Genomic DNA, 16,421 nt, shown 5'->3' on the forward strand with positions numbered 1-16,421 from the left:
GGACATCACAGGTAACCCCTCCTGCCGGTTCGGGTCTTCGTTACAGACCGGATCAATAGAGTTTTCCGGGAAATGGGCATCAATACGGATTTTTAGGGATTCGCCTGCAGATTCAGCCCACTCCCCGTTCTCTCTTTTGACAAGAGTTTTACAGGAGTTTTTACAAGAGTTGCGCTTCGCATCTCTAATGGCTTTCTTATAAACTTTCAAAATTTCCCGGTAATCTTGAAAGTTCCTTATTTGATAACATTTGTTGAAGACTCTCCTAACCTTCTCTTTCAAGTCGGTCAGCGATTTGCTCCACCAGGGAGGAAAGTCTTTCTTGTTAAAGGATACTGGGCAGGCCACTTTGAAGGCAGTCTGATAAGACCCTTCTAAGTGTCTAACTTGCGTGTCCAGCTGTTCCTTAGTGGTAGTCAAGAACTTACTGCTATTCAGCTTCTTGCAGAAAACCCTGTGGAAAAGAGACCAGTCTGTTCATAGACTCATAGATGTAGTCTAGCGAATTTAAATCGTCAAGCTACGCTATGCCATTCATGCCAAGAAAATAACACTCCAGGCCTGGAAGTATTTGGTGCAAGGTACTTTTGGCAATTGGATGTCGGTTTCACTTGAAGTTTCTAGTAATAGGAGCACAGGATTGTACCATTTTTGAACTCAGCAAAATACAAAAATTGTTTTTGTAAACTTTTCAAGAAAAAAGAAAAAATGGAGCCACTTCTCGTTAGTAATACGTAATTCGACACTAATGCGCTTGTAAACCAAAAACAAATTCAAAATAAACAGCATGCAGGCGGCAATTTGAATAAAAAATCAGCTGTCACTTATTTTTATATACACACATACATATTTACGTGTTTAAATTCTTAATGTTAACATCCAAGTACTTTTACTACAGGTCCGCTTGAGATTTACTCCTTAAAAGCTTAAGCTAACTTGCAGAAGAGTCAGCATGTCAGATGAAGCAACCTGTTATTTGTGGAGCTGTTGCGTTGGACTATTGGCCCACACTGATGTAACACTTACATACATGGACATGGACATGCAAACATGTACGTACATAAATGAGTATATGCATGTGTAAATATGCAACTCTATGAAACAGAAGGGAGGAGAAAGTTGAAATGCAGTACTCAAGAGAAAAGATATAGCGTACATACATACATACATACATACAAAAGTAGAGACATATGTATGTGGATATAAGTAGAGAAAAGCTGATACATGCATATGTAAGTATGTATACATTGATGAATGAAGGGGGAAATAATACACAACATTTTGAGGAGAAAGATTTATAATTGAAAACCTGAGCTGTATGCGCAACAACCAACGTAACATCAGCTATAAATAGTAAAAACGAAAATTGCAGCCAGATACCCAAATCCGAGAAGCTTGGATGAGCTGACCAAAGCTGTATAAAAAAAAGTATAAACCAAGCGTAAACACATACGTACGTACATACGATACTTCCAAAATAAAGAAAACTAAAAAATAAAAAAAAAATGTGGAACAAAAGCGATACGTTTAGCTCAGGTGCCACAAAGCGCATCAGTAGTGCATATGCACTACTTACATACATACATTGATCCAACTGCATCAATAGTATTGCTTCGATAGACATTAGGTTGATTAGAAAGTGGATTATATATAAAATTTTAATTATATAAGTCCCTTTTCTCAACTAACCATTAAAAAAGTGAGTTTTACTCGATTTTGTGCGCTTGAGCTTTTCTTAAGCTTCAAGTATGAACATTTCTTTTTCATGGGGTCTCACAGACTCCTTAATCTGCGGGAACACATTGAGGTCAACTTCCTTGGCCTGGAGCCATTCGGCCACTCCCTTCTGCAGTCATCAAAGCCACGGTTAGCAAACGGGTTTTTCTCTGATGCACAAGCGAGCTTGGCAAGCTGAGAGAGGCTGCAGATGGATAAAACTGATGGTACTTGTCATGTCCGACCGATTGTCGTAGTTCCTCCTGTCATTAAGCAGCTGTTTAGACTGATGACGGGCCACTTTCTTTGGGCAAAGCACATGGAAAAGGTGGGCATCTCAGACAGTGCATTCTGCCCGGCATGTGGAGAGGAAGATGAAACAGCGGGCCAGGCTTGAGGTCTTTGGCACTGATGTGTTAAGAAGCGACCACCTTCGCTCCTTGGCACCATAAGATCTACTCAGATTTCTTCGGAGGTCGGAGGGAATCCGAGTGCAGTACAAGGGACTTTATGTTGTCTGAGTGTTAATACATTCCCATGACAGTCGGTTCTACGTTACCGGCATAACCCAGATTTATATCCGACCTGGGCTGTCACTCCAGGGTAGGTTTATTTTGATCCAACAGCAACAACAACAACAACATCAAAGATACATGAGATCACTCTGGTGTGCGAGATGCCTTGTTCACAGTTAAAAGTAAACGTCGATGTATCTTTTAACTCATTGCGCCTTTTTAACTGCCTGATAAAGATAAGTTTATTCGTTCCGAAGCTATCATCATCGTCATCATCTTTTGTCCCTACAGCTCTTTGTAAGTTTTGGCCTGTTGGACATGGGACCTCCATACATCTCCATCGCTTGCGAGTTTTCCTCTAGTTCGTCGGCCCATCTTGTTCTCGGTCTTCCTTTTGCTCTAGTGTTGAACGCTTTGGCTTCTACAATTTTCTTCTCCGGCCTCGTACCGTCCATTTTTGTTATATGAAAAAGCCATCGAAGATATGGCAAGGCTAAAGTTCAAGCTACTCTTTAGTTCAACTATTTTCAATGCAGTCTATCTCGGTGAGAAAAATCGACTGTTCTTTATTTGCATCGCCTTTTATATAATAAAGTTTCTTTCAAAAGTCGCACCTAAATGTTACTTTTACTTCTTCTTCTTAGCATCACAATCTTTGGTGAACCATATCCTCACTCACAACCTTTCGCCACCCGTCTCTATCTAAGACTACTTCCTTCCACCGGTGCACGTTCAGCTTTGCAAGGTCATCTTCAACGTCTTCGAGCCATCTCTTTCTGGGACGTCCTCTTCTTCGACCTCCAACAGGGCGCAATTCAACTGCCTTTCGAGTTGTTCTCTCCTTGAGTATTCTAAACACGTGTCCAAGCCATCTTATCCTCTGAGATTTTATAAATCTTTTGACAGTTTCGTTTTTTGCTAAAAGTTCCAGCTCATGATTATATCTTATTCGATAAGTAGCGTCCTGCAGTCTTATTGACCCATAAATTTTTCGTAAAATTTTTCTTTTGAAGACTCAATTTTCATCAAAATACGGCTGTTGTTGTTTTCCATCATTATCAAGTACACAGGTAGAATTCGCCAAACAGTTTATTTTGAAGCCAGAAATGCCCGCCTCGCTTTCGCTGGCAATTCTTCCAGCAATGACGTCACGAATGTTAGCTTCGAGCTCGTCCTAAGCCTTGTTAGCGTAAACTAAGAACTTAAGGCTGCCTCAGGGAAAATAAGCTCCAGTAATGGGGTCTCAAGTCGAAAATGAGCCTAAAGCCTCACCAGTACCAAATTGCCTTTGTTATATTCATTCAGTCAAAGTTCTATAACTCCCTCAATTTTTTTTGGTGAACTTGAAATTTTGGCACAAAAAACACAAAAATCAGTTAAATGAGCCCAAAGCCTCACTAGCACTAAGTTGTCCTTGCTGAATTCTTTCAATCAAAGTTCTATAACGCACTCGGTTTTCCTTTGATTTGTTTGAAATTTTGATAATTGATGATTACGGCTGCCGATTCATGAACGCCCGCCGGGATATAACCCAGTCGTAACATTTCTTCTTTACATGACATGCAACGCCGTTTTGTTGGAACCACAGCACGGATAAATACGATGTTGTCGAGCTTTGACCACAGAAAGTCGAGTAACAACGTTGTATACTGAGGACTGTGGACGCTAAAGGTGTATCCTTCCTCATTTGGAAAAAAATAAGGATCACTGATTCTGTCTGTCATAAATCGCCGTAAACAGTCAATCTTTGTGGATGAATTGTTGCTCGATCGAACAGTTTTGCTTGTTAATATAGCAGCTGATCCAATGATAGGAAAAGTTTTTTCTAATAGCGTTCGCCCATCGGCAGGCAATGGCAAGTCCCTGAGTGTATATCTGCCATGAAAAAGCTCCTCATAAAAAACCATCTGCCATTCGAGGCCGGCTTAAAACTGTAGGTCTCTTCATTTGTGGAAAAATATCAAGACGCACACCAAAAATAGGAAGAGGAGCTCGGCCAAATACCCAATAAGGGGTGTAAGCGCCAATTATATATATATTGTATATAGCCACTGACCCAAAAATGGGCCTTGTCCGAGAAGATGATAAAATTTAGCCAAAATCCCGATCTCATATTTGCAACTGAGCCGAAATTTCGATATTATTTTTTAATAGTTTCACACGCTTGGCAAGCGTGAAATGACGCAAGATGAAATGGCAAACCTTGCTGGATATTTTGACAGCTGAATTTTATTGGTAACTTAGACAGCTGGCGTAACAGAGACGTTACAATTGAAAAACTTTCATTGCTGTTTGGCTACTCTCATGGTGAACTACTAAAGGTGGTATCGGTAAATCAGCTGATTTGGTTTTTTTCTTTCGCCGTGTCCATATAGCTGTCAGCACAGAATGAAACAAGGCGAATTTATTTTTTATTTTTTACTTTGCTTTGACAATCAAGCATACAAAACATTATTCTTGGACTAGTGCCACCACCTTTAATGAATACGCCTTGGCTACTCTATATTATAACTTTCGAAATGAATTCATTTAAACATGGCGAAGAAATTTATTTTAAGTTTTGATGTTTCGCATTTTTCTAATTTGATTTTTTTAAATCTGCTTGAAAAAATATTTAATCATTTAAAGAGGCATGCCAGCATAAAATTTTACACATGCCTAATGAGCTCATGACCCACTTACCTAAAATGTCGCTATAAAATCAAAACTAAGCCTACAGATGAATTCACTTTAAAAACCGATTTTTGTTAACTGCCCTGCCTACCCTAGTAATTATGGCATACGTGCATGTAAATATGTTTATGCAGCTGTACTCATAGTTGTGACGAATAACTTGGATGGCTTTCACTGCTGTTTACGTTGATGTTGAAATGTGCCATGACGCCGTTGATGTGACTGCTGATGTTGAAGCTGTTGCCACTGTGTGTATGTGTGCATGTAGAGCCAGAGTCGCAGCAACTGAGGTTGATGATGACGGCGTGACGATTATATAGACATAAAGACGATGGATGGCGTCATCAGTTCGGTTATATAGCCTTTGTATGCTGCTGCCAAGTACTGTGATACACTCAGTATCTTTATAGAAGGATGTACACTATTCTCCTGTAGTTGCATGCTGCATGTTGTACAAACAAATACCGTGGAGTATGAATAGACATCTCCACATTCAGTAAATCCATGCATGAATAATTACAAAGGCGGTAGATTCTCGCTAGCTTTCAGCATTTTATATGCGGAAAAACGTGTATATTGAGTGGTAAAGGCACTTTGCCTTTAGTCTTACAAATTGTTACAAGAAAAAAGGAGGTTATCTCTATACGAGCACAAAGCAGGTGTATAACATATATGTATATATGTACATATGTACAAGTACGTATGCATATTTCTAAGCAATGCGGTAGGTTTGCTTGGGTCAGATCGTGATTAAGATGATGTGCTTGGGAATAAAGGAGCTTTTATATGTACGCTAATTAAAAAGTATTGGGTCGAATTTAAGAAACGCCCTCTATATAGGTATATATAATTAAGTGCACTGATGCTAAATTTACAATTAGTTAGTTTAATAAGATATGAAAGATATGTACCATAAGTGATGCAAATACTAGATTTTTAGTTTGAATGCAGCCTGGTCTTTTTTAACCAGTCAGCCAATAAATAATATAATGTAAACACATATCCCCAATTTACTTCAATAGAGTCATAACTCAAAAAACACGATTTTTGGGTTGAGTTTACAAAAATGTGCTTAATATCGTGTTCGACATTGTGCAAAAAGTTCTCTTCGATTCGTAGAAAATTTAGCGCTTGAGATAAAAATATGTCCTTAGTTTTTCACGATGGTGAAAAGAATCCAGAAGGTGTAGCCAAGATCTGGCCATTAACCGGCACTCAGCGAATTTGAAAGAATCAGCTGATTGGCCGGCATTACCGGAGTAAAGACAACGTTATATCTAATATTGAAATCTACAATGACGGTTCTAAGATGAATTGTGGTGTGGGAGCTGGCTTCCAGTCGGAGCCGCTCAACCTATCTCAGTAAATTCGACTTCCTAACTATGCCAGTGTGTTCCAGGCAGAACTATTAGCGATCAGAGAAGCATGCAAATCACTAAAACTCTACAAGGAAGTTGGTGCAAGAGTAGCTATCTTTTCAGACAGTCGAGCAGCTATCAAGGCCTTAGACTCCAATTCCATTTCATCCAAACTAGTCTTACAGTGTAGAGAGGAACTAGAATGGCTTAGTCATTGGCTTGAAATTACTCTGATATGGGTTCCTGGTCATAGGAACATACGGGCTAATGAGATAGCGGATGAGTTAGCAAGAAAAGGTTCGACACTAGACATAGCAGAGGCGGTGGCAGTCGCCAACCCACTCAACACGATAAAAGCACCCACTGCTTCACACTATCATGCTTTAGCCGCAAGAAGGTGGAAGCAATTAACTACATGTATTACAACAAAAAACACATGGCCGTCGTACAAAATCCAAAGGACGACTAACCTGTTAGCATGCTCTCGACCAAACATTTCACGCATCACTGCAACCCTTACAGGTCATTGAAATGTAGGGAATTATGCAGCCAGACTCAACCTCCCTTTCAATCCTACCTGCAGAAGCTGTCAAGCGGAAGGGGTAGAGGAAAGTCCTTAAGGAGGGGGGTAGGGTCACAAAATCGAAATTTTTTTTCTTCACTCATCTTATAGTAAATCATTTCAAGAATGTTGTGTCAAAATTTTAAGTGGATCGGAGCAGAACTCTCAAAGTTATAGCCTTTGTAGGCACTCTACCTCGAATGCGGAGCATCGATAATTTTTCAGTCATTTTTTCAAACGCGTTTTTCCCGAAACGACTTCTTAAAAGTCGGTGCCAATCACAACTCCGAAACTATTCAACCGATTCTTTTCAAATTTGGCACACGTTTTCTAAATCAAAAATACCTCCCCCCCCCCCCCCCCCCACTTTTTTTAAATTTTTTTTTTAAGGTTGTTTTTCACTTACAAATATGGCGAAATTTTTCGCCAAAAATGCTCGTTTTACGTTTTTTCGCCACCAAAACTACAAAAATGAAAAAAAAAAAATTTTATTAATGGGGGGAGGGGGGGGGGGGGGAGCATTACGTCAAACTTTAACTGAAAAATTCGACTTTTTTAGTTTCAGATGATTCTACGACGAATGCCGATTGGCACCGCAGAGCACCTCTCGAAAAACATATCTCCAAAAAACTCTGTCATGGGCTTATTTGTCAATATTTTATTATTAATATTTTTTAAAAACTTATTGAAAAGATGTACAATAACATGCAACTGATTTTATTAAAGTATCTTAAGCCATATTTCTGTAAAAAATTCAAAAAAAAGTGTTTTTTTTAGCGCTAAACCCTACCACCCCCTTAACACTACCTATATGCATGTCCAGAGCTAGCTAGAGTACGACTTCGCTCTTCTCAGATATCGAAATAAAGAATTTGCTGCTGTGCTTGGATCTCACAAAACTCTCTTAGAAACAAACAAAAAAAACAAGACATCACTTGAGAACAGTGGTAGTAAAATGGTGCTGGTCGCGAATTAGGATTATATCAGGAGAAATGCTCAACCACTTGAACAAAAAACAACAACAAAGACAGTATTTTGTTTACGAAAAAACTGAGATTGTGTTAGTGATATACGAAAAAATCAACAGAGCCTTCGCTCGCCGACTGAACAACGGCCGATTGGACGCTTGTGTGAATATGTGTGAACTGAGCGCACAGAATTCGGCTGCTAAGTACCAGTTGACGTGGCAGTCGAAGTTGCTCGCACAATTTTGTTTTTCACCATAACAGATGGGCCAAATCTGGTAATCTATCATTCTAGAGTTGGTCGTACTGTTGAAATCAAATGTCATTTATGTCATCTTCTTCAATTTTGGGAAAACAACACATCAGTTAATTTGGCGGGTTAATGCTCGCCATTGACTGTAACTGCCGATTCCTACTTACTGTCGTCACACGTTGTGAAGGGATCGGTCACTCCATGATGACTCGAACTCTTAAAAGCAACAATTCTGTTTGTTAACATGGCCGCCGAGGTGGAAATGAACCTCGCCTGAAAAGTTGATTTTCGAACTTACTATTTTTTTAATATTTTCCAACTTTTTTCGAAAAGCACCCCATTTTTTAAATTTCTAACTGTAAACTAAATTTTTTGCCCATCATGGATGTTGAGTCAAAGTTAAAAAAAAAATCATTAAGTCATACTTCAAACGCTCCCTTAGATTCTTTTACGATCTATCAATGCGAAAAAGTTAGTCCAGGTTTACAGGGCCCAGAACTTTAGTTGCCAGTGCCTATTTTTTTAGCTGGTTTGTAAAATTTATAATAATAATAATACTACTATAATATCATGGTGAAGTTCAGGGACAACTAACGTTTAGAAATTATTAAAAAATCCTACAGAAATTCCGAGCCGTTAGTCGTAACTTGAAACCGTTGAAGTCGGCCGACTTACTACCAGGGCTTACTTTTAAATCACTTTTTATTTTGACACAAAAGTGGAAGAAATTATCCATCAGATCTCCGCGCTTCACGTTAATTGATAATACAGACTACAAGTACAAACCTCGTGCTACGTGCTCTCCGCAAAAACCGAATGCGAGAACATGAACTTAGCGCAGATCTCCATAACTTAACCTTATTCGCAATGATTTACGAAAGATCTCGGCTTTTTCACTTATAAGTGACCATTCGCTTCGATATCACTTCTCTGCATGAGCTTCGATTACTCAAATTCTCATATATTCAGAGAGGCGTGTGCGCCCAACGACGTTGAATAAGGCAAGCCAAGAAGCACCCACAGATTGGTAACTCCTCCAACACTCAGGCTAAAAAGCCCATTGTATACAAAGCTCTGGAAAGTAAAAGGGTAGGTAGCCAAGGAGAAAAAAGAGAAGTAACAGAAAGAAAAAAGATAGGACAGAACAAACACAGAGGCGGAGATAGCTAATCCTGTGAGAATTTTCCAGAGTCTTTGGTCAGCTACGTTACGTAATGAAATTTGCCACATTTGGGGCTCGGGAAATGCGTGCATAACTATTGTGTACGAAGAGACTATGCATTCTGAGTGTGCCACTTTTTAATAAGGTTTCTGGAACGGCGCAAGTGTTGCCCTATTTTTCTTTGCAAATTAAGATGGCAAAAACCTGCTCCCAAGGATGATAGGAGCAAAATTGGCCAATGGCTGACCAGAAAACACGGAGACGTTGATCACTATTTAACCCAAATATTGAGCGGTCGTTACGAATGTTTCCTAGAGTAGCTCCATCGTTTTCACATGGGGAATACTCAGTCCTGTTCAAGCTGCAACAATGCATTAGAAAGCGCTTGAGTTAGTCTTGGGAGAACAGCTGAGCCCAGACAGCTTAATCAATAACACGTGTGCATCAAATGACTGTTGAAACGCAGTTATAAGTTTTGCAAAGAGGATAATGCTGCACCTGCAACGCGCGGAGTGGCAGCGCAAAACGCAGAGAAAAACAAATCAGCCCTCGATAGGAGGTGGACTGTCTACGAACTGACGACAGATCACAGACGATCGAGTCATGTGCTCACGACGACATAAAACGGTATAATATTATCGGAACATTTTCTTTACCGCAGATGCAAAAGAAACCTCGATAACGTAGAACATCCATACGTCCATGTGAGAGGAGCCTGAAAGCATGCCAGACATACCACTGGTATGACGGCACAGAGACATTAGAAGACGAGCCTTTAGCATGCAGCTGGCTACAAATATGGTGGACCCACTTGTGGATGAATAGTATTGGTCCATTTAATGGACACCGTTCTGGGGCTTCTCGAAGTAATGCAAGCTAGTTCCGGAAAGGGAGTTTCGCCAGAAGAGGAGGAGGGATTGTTTTAGTGGCTATACTATTCGACCCAGTTGACGACGGTCGCTGTAAGTGCGAAGGCATTTTGAACCGTACCTCACCCACCAAAAAAACAAAAAAAAAGGTTGATAGGATACAAGGTGTGATCATTGAAAACAAAATTGTGAGAGTAATTTCGGCTTTTACGTCATGGAGGTTTGGTCACCAGAATTATGCCCGCTCATTTCACACGCATTCTTATACTTTTCCAATCAGTCATTGTTTGACCTCTGTCGTAAACAAACTACTGTCGAAACCCCGGTTATGTCAGCAAATCAGCTGATCCCTTCAAAGTCGCTGAGCGCCAAGTAACGGTTTGATGTTGGCCACAGCTCTGCATTCTGTACATCGTGCCTGCAACCTAATTTGTTTAATTTTTTTGGCGCATATTGAAGAATTGAATTTGTGGACGAACTCTGGTTTCACCAAAATGCCGCTACAGCCGCACCACTCGTTCAAGAATCTATCATTTGTGCACTTAGTCCAATAATCATGCAATCACCCGGTTTGTTAGTATTTAGTTGGCCTCCATGGAGCTGCGATTTGAGCAGACTGGCATAACTTAAATGGACCAGAAAGTAAATCCCTGCAACGGGGATAATTTCTGCAGTTTTCACTACAGCTGAGCATTAAGTTGCTTTGAAAATTTCTTATAGCCCATTGCAATGAAATTACCTTCGAGATGCACTTACAAGAACGTGGGTAAGTATTTAAATTCGCGTATTTGGAAAATTCCGCTTAAAACATGGACGAAGGAGCACGTGATGGGAGCAGTTTCATTCACGGCAATGACAGCGCGCAAAACCACCGCCCACTGGAGCCAGCTGCTAAATTGATTGCATGGCTCTGCACTTGAATCCTCGTAAATTTGCAGCAATGAAAAATTTAATGAGAAATTTGTACAACGATACGCGCGCAAGTGTGCCCCTTCAACCGAAATTGATTGCTTAAGCCACGCCCGTTGCGCCCAGCCGGCAGGCAATTCGCGTACAACTTTCTCGCTGCTGCATCAATATGCTCCAATAAACATCTACTACTACAAATACGAGGGCAAGGATAGCGCAGCAACAAAGGCCGAACAAGCTTCAGCGCATCGATGCATTGCATCCGGCAGTCGACAAAGGGCAGTTAACACGGAACAAGGAGAGGGGTACAGGCGAGAAAGCAGAATGTCATGCATATTTCATCTGCAACACCATCACCGGCGGTGTCACAATTTATGTACACATATTTTGCGTTATAGTGTCTGTATGTACGTGCAAAGCACACAAACACTTAGACATTCACTTCCTCATCAGCAGAAGGACTAGCTGCAGCAGCATCCTTCGAAACGACATCATTGCTCGTTTAGCAAAGCGAATAATTCCAATTCCGTTGTTTTTCGAGCTTTTCGGTCCATGCTCACACTTTTCTTTATTCTTCGTACTTCCCAGCAATTTTATATGAATTTAACAAAAGCAACAACATTTAGGAGACGAGCCTCAGGAAATTGCACACATCTACAGAGCTACACTCATACGAAGGACGGGGACACTCAGTAAAGTTATGCTGCATACTTTTGGTGGGCTTCCTTAGCGCAAGCAGCAGCAGCAGCAAACAACTAGCAAAGCCCCAATTGTCTCGCAAGTGGAGGTAAATTAGGGAAAATGAGCCGTTTAATTGTCTATTGTCTCGACGCATGTCATCATCAGCTCAGTTAGCTTCTCGTTTGGCAAATATCGCATACACACATACACACACACAAAGCCAATAGATTGACTAAAAATAAATCAAGTCAAATAAAATAAAATAAAAGAAATAAGAAAAGCAGAAGCGAAGTGATAAGAATCTAAAGACTGGCCTATGCTAATTACTTCATCCTTTAGTGTCAACATCATGACGCCCATAAAACTCAACGCTAAATATTTCCCGCCTAAATTTGTGATGATTAAATGTTTTTAGTGAATAATGGAAATTGCTTGAGTGTTGAATTCCGACGCATAATTAGATTTGACATCTTTTAATGACTTACGATAACTGGATGAGAGGAGCCGGAGATTGCAAGAGTTTAGCAAAGAAATTTTGTCTCATTCATTTTTTTTTTGTCAACTACCAAGTATAGCACTCAGACACAATTAAGTCCATTGCATTGCACTCAGATTCCCTTTTAATTTTCTTTAAATCTACCCGACCTCCAAAGAAATCTGAGTAGATCTTGCGTTGCAGAGGGGCCAAGGTGGTCGCTTCTTAACACATCAGTGCCGAAGACCTCAAGCATGATTCAAGCGAAGGCGGGGCAGAAGCACAGAAAATGGTCCGCCGTCTCATCCTCCTCTTCACAAGCTGGGCAGAGTACACTGTCTGAGATGCCTACCTTTTCCATGTACTTTGCCCACAGAAAGTGGCCCGTCATCAGTCCAACCAGCTGCCTGCAGTCCTTTCTGCTTAATGACAGGAGGATTTGCGATAGTCGGTCGGATATGACAGGTAGCATCAGGGGGGCCATGAGGCCATGAGCACAGCTGGCTGTCGCTGCAGACAGATATAGATCTGCCTCTCCATCTGTATTGCACAACAAAGTTTACTGCTTCATAAACAGCATACACCTCTGCTTGAAACACAGATGCACGCATTCCAAGAGCAAAGTGCAGTTTTATCCCGCTTGATTCCACATAGGCCCCAGACCTCATTCAGTTACTAGAATTGTCGGATTTTTCCTTACAATAAATAAGAAAGGTAAATTTTTAATAAGTGAAGTAAAAAGTTGTCAGAGTTTATTCGCTTCGTTTCGACGATAAAATGCATGATTCAATAATAAAAGGTTTGCTCAGTAAGCAGCTTTCTCATTCCCTCTTGACAAATCGGCTCCCTTAGCAAGACACTGAGTTGCTAGCTCTAGAAACTTTGACTAAAAGTGGAGGAAAAGTAAAATTTGTAGAAAAAACATTTCATTTTCAAAATGGACTGCCTACGAGCAACAACTCGCTCAAGAGTTTTCATCGGTATGTTCAGGACTATGATAGTATGACATGGAATACCAGGGTTGGGCCTGTAAACTGTTTACATTGTTTACAGCAATTGTTTACATGTAAGCAATGTAATGGTTTACAAGCCAATTGTTTACGTAAACAATTCATTTTTTTTTACTTTTTTTTATGAATCAGAAACAATCTACTACTAATTAAGCATTTTCACTATTTTTCAAACAGTTTTCCAAGCTTTTAATAAAAATAATAAAAAAATACGCTTTAATATTTAGTATATTATTTTAATATTTTTATTAATTTTCACTGTCCGATTCTTCATTGATTTGGGCAATTTTCATTTGATAATACAGGGTAGGCCATTTAAAGCGGGCCCATCTGGCAACCCTATAACTTTTGACAGGAACGTCAGATCGACTAATGACATAGCGCGTTGGAAGCGTCAGTCCAAGACAATTTTTACCATGGAGCAGTACACTCCAAAAGAACGCGCTGAAATAATTCAGCTTTACATCCAAAATAACTTCTCAATTGTGAAAACTCAACGTGCGTTTAAAAAAAAAAATAAAGTTAAAAGTGCGCCATCCAAAAGCACTTTACAGCGTTTATACGCAAAATTTATTAACCACGGTAGTCTCAGCAATACCAGCCACGCATCCAGACAACGTACACGACGTTCTGCTGAAAATATCGAGGCTGTACGAGCCAGTGTTGAGGAGGCTCCGCGAACATCGAGTTATCGTCGTTCTCAGGAATTAGGCATCGCCAGGACAACACTCAGGCGCATAATTCGCATCGATTTGAAAATGTTTCCGTACAAAATTCAAATGGCACAAAAATTAAACCCGGCTGATTACCCGAAACGGCTTGATTATGCCATATCTTAAAAATGGTGATTTTCCGTGGCCACCGAGATCACCAGATTTGACGCCACCGGACTTTTATTTGTGGGGTTATCTGAAATCCAAGGTATACATCAACAAGCCAAGGACTCTAACTCAACTTAAAAACAATATCCGACGCGAAATCGCCGCCATACCGGCCGAAATATTGGCCAAAACGATGGAAAACGCCGAAAAAAGGACACATTTGGCCATCAAGGCCAGAGGCAAACATTTGAAGGATATCATTTTCAAAAACTAGCTGGAACAAATCTCCTTGAATCAAAATAAATGATTTTTCATATCAACACAAAAAAAAAATGTTTTTTTCAATGTTTTTTTTCAGAAACAAATGGGCCCGCTTTAAATGGCCTACCCTGTAAATAAAAAGTAGCTTTTTGGACCTTGCAAACGAGAGTCTGTTCCTCAAATCTGAATGAATAAAATTCCAATTCGAAAATAAGCGTTCAATTCGCGCTGAATAGGTGGGTGTATTGATTAATTTCAAAGCTGTTTCTGCCAGATGTGGATATTTTATCGATGCCATTCTCCAATATAAACAGGCATCTTCGCTCAAGTTTTTTGACTGTAATACGCCGAAGTACGAGCTTCTGTTCAGAAATAGGTCATGCTCCTGCAAAGCTTCTCCACTCCGTTACTTTTGTAGTTTTATCAGGATCTAACTTGTTTTGGTCATGATATGGATACAAATAATAAGCTGCTAGAGAGTAGACATTAAGCGCTTGCTCAATACGTCGTTCGTATATAGTTCTAGACATATGCTGGTAAACGTTTGCAATTGTTTACAATGTAAGTGTAAACAATCCAAAAAATGTTGTAAACGCCCAACCCTGTGGAATACATACCGCTTAAGTCAGGACATGATAGAGTATTTGACGCAATGCGAGATCGCGATGGAGAATTTACAAAGCTTTATTTCTTATGATGTGGTGATTTAAACGGAACACATGTTTTGCAAAGAGCTAGCGTTTGCTAAAGAGTTACAGCAGGGAGAATTATTGAATAGTCCCGACGCAGTCGATTACATTGCAGACCTCATTATAAAAAAGATAGCAGAACTTGTTTCCAATGAGCCCACCTTCCTATGGATGGATGAAGTGTCCAGAGGAGGCTTAGAAAAGCACAGTACCAGTATGAAAGAGCTTCTCATAAAAAACCATCTACCGGAATCGGCTTTAAACTGAGGGCCTTCCAATTATGGAACGCGCGCTACAAATAGGAGGTGGATCTCGGCGAAACACCTAACAGAATTGTACGTACCAATTATTTATTTATTTTTAACAAAATAGTTTCATATTGGCGAAACTTCGTGATTGGTTTTAAATTTAAAAATTAATTCACTAAATAAAATCTTGGATTATGTGAAATAATTTCTTGTTTTAATATTAGACTTGGCAATTTCCGCTTATCACTTCTATCTATACCATTATTTACATTCAAATATTAATTAAAATTTATTTTTTAAACCGTACGCAGTTTCTTTTCATTTAAGTAACAAAATACTATTTTGCTACCATTTTTACCAAAAAGGATTTAATTTTTTCCTTTTTATGCACCTTCTTAAATACAACCTTTTGTAAGGGAGTGTCAAAAATCGAATGTCACTAGTGAACAAACCTTTAATAATTGAATCATGGATAAAATGAACATAGTTAGGATTTTCGACTTGGAAATTTTTTTTCTTTCAGCTGAAAAATTATGTTCCGACTCTGCGCTTTTCATGATTGAATCAACATTTTCATCGATTGGGCAGCTTCATCTTTGACATCTTTATTACCAGATCACAATCGCAATTGGAACCGACACTGCATTCCACCTTTAATAGATTCATCTTGACTGCTCTTACTCTTTCCTTTGGTCGTAGTAGCATTGAGAAATGCATCGAGTTTTCCCCTTTTGCTAATTTTATTCTTTATTTTTTCTCTTTTTTGTTAGTCTTATTCTTATTTTTTCTCTTTTTTGTTAGTTTTATTTTTTATTTTTCTCTTTTTTGTTAGTTTTATTTTGGAACGCTACACACCTAACACACAACTTGATGCTCAAACCCCAGGTTATCTTGAGTTAGATTAGGTTGTTGCAGGGATCTTAGGCAAGTAAAATGAAACCGCTTATTGAGCTACCATTACACCTGAAAGAGGGTGTAAAGTAACTAGCAAAGGAGTTATCCTTTGACGACTGAAAAATGCGAGCATAGAAAAGCTAGCGGATTTTGGGGTGCTTTTTGGAGGTTATGATCTGGGCTGGAATTAAATTGACCTCGAATTTGGAGTCAGAGAACTCAAAAACATGCAGTATACATGCAGTCAAACTCGCAGGCCGCGAAAAAAATGTTTTTATTTGTGGCTGTGAAATCAGGGAGTGTAAATGAGCCATTCTCAACTGACTGGTGCCAATCGAAGATGTGTTAAGATACATTCCT

The sequence above is a fragment of the Anastrepha obliqua genome, chromosome 1, assembly GCF_027943255.1.
Source record: "Anastrepha obliqua isolate idAnaObli1 chromosome 1, idAnaObli1_1.0, whole genome shotgun sequence".
Classification (NCBI taxonomy): Eukaryota; Metazoa; Arthropoda; class Insecta; order Diptera; family Tephritidae; genus Anastrepha; species Anastrepha obliqua.